At 46.6% G+C, this 7,169-nt stretch overlaps 1 non-coding gene across 1 annotated transcript; it reads left to right on the top strand.

The window, feature by feature from the left end:
* The first annotated feature begins 3,510 nt into the window (after window positions 1-3,510).
* Window positions 3,511-3,614, top strand: LOC139011961 (small nucleolar RNA U13). Its single transcript, XR_011471760.1, has one exon. It is a non-coding gene; the product is annotated as a small nucleolar RNA U13 (small nucleolar RNA).
* Window positions 3,615-7,169: the final 3,555 nt, after the last annotated feature.

The following is a 7,169-nucleotide window of genomic DNA, read 5'->3' as shown; positions in this document are numbered from 1 at the left end:
CTCATGCAATTTTGAGGCGCACCTGGGTGGGCGGGGACTTGACTCTGGGTCTCACAGCGTGCCCCTGACTCTGACAGGAGGGAGATTTTCATATACATTTTACTAATTTTCTTTCATCTGACACTTCTATTATAGAGAAAGGGCAAATAGCAATATTAAAATATTTCCTCTAATTAATTCCCTTTAATGTACATGAATTTTGTGCACTGGGCCAATAGTAATCATATAAAAAGGAATCCACAACAAGTCAACATTGTTTCTCAATAAAATCTCAAGATTATGAGTTGAGGATTTCTTACGTAAAAAAAGGAAAGCAAGAGTTAATTTCTTGGAAAGAGAAGATTGAATTCAGGAGCCAGTGTATTTTTTAGTGGGTAAAGGTGGCAAGTGTGAGTGAGCCCAGCAACCAGAGTCCTTCCTCTCCTCCCTGAAGCCATTACAGCCTCCTGTGGTTTGTGCAGGGGGCAAACCCCGAAGGGAAGGAAATAGAATAACAACAACCACAAGCTCTTGGTGATGATAGCAGGGAATCACCCAAAAATACCAGTGCATCCCCCATAAATGCGCTTACAACTCCAATCCCATTCAAAAGAATATAAAAACTATATATTTGATCTGTAGAATGAAATCTTCCAAACAAGGAAAAGGTAATAGAATGTAAAACACCCAGGATGGACAGGCTGGGCCAGGTGTTTGGGGGAGACAGGACAGTTTCAGAGGGTGAATTCCCAGAAACCAAGGAGTAAAGAGTGAGGGCGGTAACTCAACCACCACAGCCCGAAACCCACAGGGTCACCCGTTCCATGGAGGAGAGGCCTGATGCCCATCACCTCCTCCACTCCTTTCCATGGCAGGGAGGCCTGGTAACCACCTCCTCCTCCACTCCTTTCCACCAAGGAGAAGCCTGATGCCAAGGTGAGAATTTGCCGGAAGCCGGTCCACCCTTGCTGCTTGACACAGTCGCTGCAGGGAAGAAACATCTGCACAGCTTACGTTTCAAGGAACCTGGCGTATATGGCATATGTTTGCTCCCTCTCTTAGCGCTATGTGTTTTAACCAGGACCACCTCCCCAAGAAAGGTTGTTTCCCCTGGAGTTAGGGATTAACAGGACTAAGGAAGAGAATAAATCAGTAAAACCCCCTAGTGTTACAGAAATACCATTTACTACTTATGAAGAATTTGGACTAAGACTGTTGGCAATAAATTTGGGACTTGTTGGGCCCACATCCCCAGGGGTCTGCCCACCAGGGAAAGCACCAAAGCCTATACCCCTGGAGACCCACCGACACAGGGCAGTCCCAGGGAAGGCAAGCGGCGAGGCTGGGAGGACATAACCTTTACTGGGTAGGATAATCTCCTTCAGTCACTTCCTTGTAGCCTATCAGTAGAGCAGTAGAATAGTGACCTTGGAATAGCCCTTGTAATGGAACACAGAGATTAACCTAGACAAGATTAAAATCAACAGAACTAGATAGAGACAGGATTTTTGGCAAAGGTCAGATAAGAAACTATGGAAATAAACAAGGAACTGTAGAAGGTTACCCAAAACATACCATGATGTGATTATAGAGGCATGCTTATAGGATCAAATAGTATATATACAGATGTAACAGGACAATAAATAACGGGAGAACCTGGCTAGAGAACCTGGCTGGAGAACCTGGCTAGAGAACCTGGCTATGCTGATCATCTGAACGCTGTCTCCGTGTCCTTCCTTCTTCGCCGACTCCATCCACACCTTTGGGAACCCCTGGACCTGCTGGGGCTGGACCCTGGCAAGAATTGACATTTTTGTAATATTTAGCATTTTAAAAATATGTTTTTAAATTGATTTTGAGAAAGAGAGGGAGAGAGAGAAACATCGACCGGTTGTCTCCTGCATGCACACCCGCTGGGGAGTCTTCAACCTAGGCAGGTGACCTGACTTGGAATCAAACCAGTGACTTTTCAGTGCAACTGAGCCACACTGGCCAGGGCCAATATTTAGTATTTTAATCCAGGGATATAATTCATTTCTCCATTCACAGAAGTGTCCTTTTACATCTTCTATAAAGGTTTAGAGTGTTCTTCATCTAGATCCTGCACATATCTTGTTAATTCCCAATTATTTTTCTTTTTTGGTGTGCTCAGTAGTTGGAGCATTGGCCCACTCACCAAAGGGTCATGGGTTTGATTTCCAGTCAAGGTCATGTACCTGGGTTGCAAGTTTAATCCCCAGCCATAGTGGGGGTGAGTATGGGAGGCAACCAATCAATGTGTCTCTCTGACATCAATGTTTCTCTCTCTCTCACTCTCTCTCTCTTCCCCCCTCCCTTCCTCCTTTCCACTTTCTGTAAAAATCAGTGGAAAATATATTCTTGGGTGAGGATTTACAAAAAAAAGTCAATTCTCCCCAAAGTTGTTTCTATTTAATGCAATCTCAATTTTAAACTCAACAAAAACAGATTTAAAGAACATACATGTATAGTACTGGCCAAGAGATATTTTTTGAAAGGAGAATAATACTAAAAATTAAAATGCCACAATAAATAATTAATAACACAAACTTAAGTGGTACCAGCACAGAAGTAGACCAATTGATTAGAAGCTCAAATACTAAATGAAGACACTACATAAAATTTTAAAATTTTGCAATCCCCAAATATTTATTGTATGAGGAGCTCTTACAAGTCAATTAGAAAAAACACATCCTAAAAGAATAAGGGGCAAAAAGATGACTAAGCAATACAGAAAAAAATACAAATGGCTAATAAACAAATATTAGTCAATATTACAAGTAATCAAAACAATTCAATAAAAATAAGGTACAATTTTTTCTGTAAATTAGCAAAGTTAAAAACATGATAATAGATTCCATTGGAAAGGACTGAGGACATGGGTATTGAGCAGCCTTTCGGGGGGGTGGGTAGGAGGGCAATTTGGCAAAATGTATAGAATTTTAAGTGGGCACATTCAATCCAGCAATTCTATTTCTAGGAATTCATCTTCAGGAAATAATGTGCAGAAATAGTATCTTTATATATAAAACCCTAAGCGACTGGATGACCAGACGACCCAACAACCAGCCAGTAGCTATGATGCACACTGACCACCAGGGGGCAGATGCTTAATGCAGGAGCTGCCCCCTGGTGGCCAGTGCGCTCCCACAATGAAAGCGCCACTCAGCTGACCTACAGGCGCCAGATGCCAGGCTCACGGCTGGCGAGCACAGCTTCAGGGGGCGAGCCTCTCCTGTAAATACTCCCCTGCATGCCCCTCCCACCTGAGGAGCTGGCGGGTAAGGCTGGCTGCGACTGCATGGAGGTCCACTGATCCCCACAAGCCAGGCTGAGGGACCCCACTGGTGCACGAATCTGTGCACCGGGCTTCTAGTACAATATATTCAGTGATGTTCAGTATGATGTTACCTAAAGTATAAAAAATTCAAGAAAACTTCATTATCAACAGCAGTGGGTTAAATACACATAGGACAAAATACTATGCAGCCATTAAAAATAATGGCAAAGAGATTTTTTTTGTAGTCAATAAGCGTGATGATTGGGTACTCATGCTCTTGTGTGAGATGTGCCTCCCTCAAACCTTGCTGAGACTTCACCACATTGCTGGTCTGAAGTGAAAAAATAATAATGGCAAAGATAATACATATGACATCAGAAAATGGTTACATTGCATCAAGTGAAAACAGTTACAAAATCCATTCTTCTAACAAATATTTATTGAGTGACTACCATACGCTAGTAAACAGCAGTGAACAAACTAAATAAAACTCCTGCTCTCATGGAATCGAACATTCCATTACCAATTTTGTAAACTGAAATGTAAGGTATGGTTTCAATTTTTAAAAAAGTAGATGTGGTTGGAAGAGCGTCAGGAAAGACACAAACTGATGTGTCAAAAGTGAGTGACTGACCTTGGCCGATTTTGCTCAGCAGTTAGAGCGTCAGCCCGTGGACTGTGAACTGAAGGGTCTGGGTTCGATTCCCAGTCAAGGGCATATACCTGGGTTGCAGGCCTCATCCCAGCCCCTACCTGTGCAGGAGGCAATTCCCTCACATCAATGTTTCTGTTTCTCTCTCTCTCTCTCTCTCTCTCTCTCTCTCTCTCCCTCCCTCCCTCCCCAACTCCCCTTCCTTCCCTTCTACTCTCTCTAAAAATCAATGGGAAAAAAAATATATCCTCAGGTGAGGATTACAAAAAAATAAAGTGATTACCTCTGAGTTTGGGATTCAGGATGATTATTGTTACTTTTTTTGGGGGGGGGGGGGGGGTGCTTTTCTGAGTTTTCCAAGCTTTTATTTTGTTGTCATTCTTTATTTTTTTTTTCTTTTCCAAATTTTTTATAATAAACGTATATTACATTTGTGGCCAGAATGAAAACCAAAATGTCACCTTTTTCCCCCCAAAGAATGCAAGTAGACATATATAATATGGCTTTTCTAAAAAGGGACTTTTTTTTTTTGTAAGTGCATTGTCCACTTAACAGAGAAGACAGGCAGAATGAGAGTGGGCTGAGGGACTCAGAATGGAGGTGACTGGGCACAGGGCTTCCCCTATCAGCAGAAGTGGGATCCAGATAAGAGGAGGAAAGCAAAAGAAATATCCTTCGCCACAAAATACTGACCCTGATTACAGTGTATTTCCCGCGAGTCAATCCTCTCTTCCCCAGGCATGGCTGAAGCCCAGGACTCCCCGGAGCAGCCAGGGAGAAGACCTGCTTTTCTGTGCTCTTCCCACTTCAGTTCACTCCGATCCATTCAGCGCCTCAGCCAAAATCCTTCAACTCATCCCGGACTCCTTTCAGACTCTCACACCCCATGGCCTGTCTGACAGCAACTTCTTTCAGCCTTGCTTTCAAAATATATGAGAACTCCATCCATGCTTCCCCTTGTCCCACTGCTGTCCGCTCTGTCACAGCAGCTAGCTGAACCTTTGAGAAACCTAAACTAGATCATGCCCTTAGCCTGCTTTAAAACCTTCCCATTTGAAATAGGGTTAAGAATCCTTACCAAGCCTACAGGCTCTATGCAATCCAGCCCAGCCTACCCTCCTTGCTTACCCCTTCCACTGGCCCCTCCCCAACTACACTGGCCTCCTCTTCCCTAAAGACTCCCCCTGCCCCCATGAGAAGCTTCGGCACTGCTCTTCTGTATCCCCATGCTTCCCATGGTTGCCTGGCCCCTCCTCATGGTGGCCTTGCCTGAGGACTCAGGCTCCAGGTACCCACCTAGTTAATTCTTTTAATGACACTTATCACTGCCTGAAATTATCTTGGTTGTGCGGATACAGTTTTGTTATTGCTATATCCTGAGACCTAACATTCATTGCGTTTGGACCCAGTGTGAATTCTAGCAATATTTGTGGCCACCACAGCAGCGGAGGTTCGTTGAGGCCTCGCCACGGTGGGGTGCTCTGCCCCACTGCAATGAAAGCTAGAGTTCTCGGTCAGACTTCTGTGCAGAGAGAGAGTGTAGAGGCAGATGAGAGGTGTAGGGGAGAATCCATGAGGCTTTTGGGGACTGTGGCTCCAGATGCTGGCTCACATCAGTCCCCAGCGTCAGAGAAAAAGCGTCAGAGAAAAAGGGCCTGAGAAACCTCTGTGGCCACAGTCAATGGGAAGCCCCAACTCAGAGAAACCCTGGGTTGGGGTGCGTGTGGGCAGGTCTTGAATCACCCTGAGGCTTTTGGTCACAGATTCCACATCTGCTGGGGCCCAGAGTCCCTGGTGCCAGTGACCACCTTGACTCCTGCAGCCCTGATGCCATCTGGGAGGCACTGTTCACTGACCATGAGCCTCCGGTCAGACCCGGGGCTCTGCTGGACTGAGGCACTGGTGCCAGGGAGGGGCTGCTGCACACGTTTCCTGGCGCACACTTTCTTTTATCTGAGCAAATATTGTTGCTGGGGCCTTGGCCACAGCTTCCTGCCTTCTTCTGAGATCAGAAGCCACAGTCACAGTTTCAGCAACTGCCCTGCCAGACTAGTCTTGGCTTCAGAGACACACGAGGCCCACTGCTCCACTCTCAGCCTTTCCCATGGGATGGCTCTGTCTTAGGAGGTAGGCTTAGTGGCAGCCAGCCTGATGCTTGGCGAGGGGCAGCTCGGGCCCTGGATGGACAAGATCACGCTGGGCAGAGCAGGGCTGCAGATGTAGGTACCGAGGCGCCACCTGTGGTCTAACATCCTGTGATCGTCACTGCCGCTCTCACTGGCCTTGGGAGGGACACCTCTCACTCATGCTTCCCCCGCTCTCCCACCAGATGACCTGTCTGTGGTGCTCCACGGAGTCACTCTCTCCATCACCTCTAGGCTGTTGCCCATGTATGGAGAGACCCTTCAACGATGTGACTGCTGCAGGAGCGCCAAGCTAGATGCAGCTAGATCTGGGCCAGGACAGAGATTGCCTCATGTAAATCGCCTAGAGACTCTCTGATGGATCCCTCCTCTCTGCCCCAGGCATGCTGATTCCTGGAACCGACCCTTGCCCTGCCCTGGGCAAGCATGAAGGTGTTTCCCCCTTATTGGGGGGTGGGGGGGGCGCATCACGCCCCAGTACCCCATCTATCCTGCCCTATTCTACCGAACCCTTTAGCACCTGCCACATGGCTTCTTGCTGCTGCCCAAGACGTGCCTCATAAATCCCCCTAATAAATTCTTGAAGTCATGATGGAGATGTCAGCTTCTTTCTTTGATCTCTGGGCCCTGGGAAATTTTTCCTAAGACCATGCAGCTTCCTCTGCCTGGAAGAGCCTTCCTCCTGTCTTCAGTCGGCTGACTCCTCATCTTATCCTTCAAGAATCACTTCACTGGGCCCTGCTCGGGAAGCCCTCCATAAATTCTCCCTTGCTGGTGGGAGGCACTGCTCTCCGCTCCCACAGCCCCTCACTACATTGCAGTTCTCCAGGGAGCTAGCTCCCTCAGAACCACCTTGACTGCCATATTTAAAAATCACTCTCCCCTGGTTCCCTGATCCTGCTCTACGGTTCCCAAAGCATTTATTACCCCCTAACATGTCTCTCCCTGATGAGCTTCTCAAGGACAGCGACCTGTGGACAAAAAGGGGTCACATGCTAACCTGACTAGCTCAGGAGAGGCCTGCGCGGAGACCTAAAGTAACCACAAAGATGGTCTGGAACTGAAGCTTTTTAATTAAAAAGCAGTCTAGGGTGGG

This window comes from Myotis yumanensis, unplaced genomic scaffold, assembly GCF_028538775.1.
Source record: "Myotis yumanensis isolate MYYU_CA2020_CCGP unplaced genomic scaffold, mMyoYum1.0.hap1 SCAF_5, whole genome shotgun sequence".
In the NCBI taxonomy this organism is placed as follows: Eukaryota; Metazoa; Chordata; class Mammalia; order Chiroptera; family Vespertilionidae; genus Myotis; species Myotis yumanensis.
This window is presented reverse-complemented; position numbering and strand designations above follow the sequence as displayed.